General features: G+C 42.2%; 1 pseudogene across 1 annotated transcript; it reads left to right on the top strand.

The window, feature by feature from the left end:
- Positions 1–493: 493 nt before the first annotated feature.
- LOC311595681 (protein transport protein Sec61 subunit gamma-like) lies at positions 494–1,099 on the top strand (annotated as a pseudogene). The gene is made up of 2 exons: positions 494–564; positions 965–1,099. The product of its transcript is annotated as a protein transport protein Sec61 subunit gamma-like (transcript).
- The last annotated feature ends 317 nt before the right edge of the window (positions 1,100–1,416 follow it).

Raw genomic sequence — 1,416 nt, 5'->3', positions numbered from 1 at the left:
TGAAATTAAAGGCCCCAAGAGAAGGCCTTCTCTGAAATAACACAGTGAGCCCAATGTAATCAAAAGAATCTTTAGGAAGGGGAGAAAAAGAGGTTGAGTCAGAGAAACATAAGGAACACAAAAGCCGATGACTCTGGCTACCTCTAGAAGCTGACAAAGGGAAAAATTAAAAAACAAAAACAAACAAAAAAAAAAACCCAGATTTTCTACCTCAACTTGAATAGATTGAGCCTTTGGTTTTAAGGCAGTAGAACCAACTTGGCCTTCTATTCTATAAAGTAAATGTGTTATTTTCATTGGCTGCTTTTATAATAGTTTGTTCTATCAGCAGTAAGAAACATGCATAGTGATGTCATTCCACTTGGTATAAGAGAATCTGTGAAGTGCAGAATTGCAGAGCATGAACCCTGGTCCCACTCAGACCTACTTAGAAAATGATGCTCGCCTATGCTATGTGTCTCTTCTCTCTCAAGCTGCCATCCCACAAGCAGTCATGGATCATATAATGCAGTTCGTTGAGCCAAGTTGACAGTTCATAAAGGACTCAATTTGGCTGACGGGCGGATCTGGGCCCAGGGGTCCTGCTCAAACTAAGGCACCAGCCAAGGACAATACATGCAGTGAACTTCAAACCCCTACCCAGATCTACCCAATGGACAGGACATTCTTCACAGTTGAGTGGAGAGTGGGGTCTGACTTTCACATGAACTCTCGTGCCCCATATTTTGACCACGTCCTCTGGATGGGGAGGCCTGGTGGCACTCAGAGGAAGGATAGCAGGCTACCAAGAAGAGACTTGATACCCTATGAGCATATACAGGGGGAAGTAATCTCCCTCAGGAACAGTCATAGGGGAGGGGCATAAGGGGAAAATGGGAGGGAGGGAGGAATGGGAGGATACAAGGGATGGGATAACAACTGACATGTAATATGAATAAATTAATAAAATATATTTTTTAAAAAGATGTACCAAACCTGACAGAAAAGAATTCTAGAATATCACCATGGCCATGGCAATAGGACTTCCCATCACAGGATCGTTGGCTTCTTTGTGAAACTGATCCATATCCCCATTAATAGCATTATTGTGGGTGGCTGAGTCTTTTCTCATGATGGGGACTAGTGAACAAATGAGGGCGTGACAAGCTCAAGAAGTAAAACGCTACCTGCATAGTTTGTGGTTTTCTCTTCTTCTCCCTATGAGGTTTCCTATTTCTAAATTAAAATAATTTCAAAAAATGATGCTAAGCCCCTGTGGGACATAAGGCCAGGTGATAGACATCTCCAAGCTTAAATGTAGCTTACTTGTAAGTGCATATGTTAAAAAATAGGTTGGGGGTGCTAAGAGATGGCTGAGAGGTTAAAAGATACGCTCCTCTTTCAGAGGACTCCAAGATCAGTTTCTAAACCTCATGT

This window comes from Acomys minous (genome assembly GCF_964271855.1).
Source record: "Acomys minous genome assembly, chromosome: 4".
In the NCBI taxonomy this organism is placed as follows: domain Eukaryota; kingdom Metazoa; phylum Chordata; class Mammalia; order Rodentia; family Muridae; genus Acomys; species Acomys minous.
Note: the sequence above shows the minus strand (reverse complement) of the source record. Positions and strands in the feature narration are given on the sequence as shown.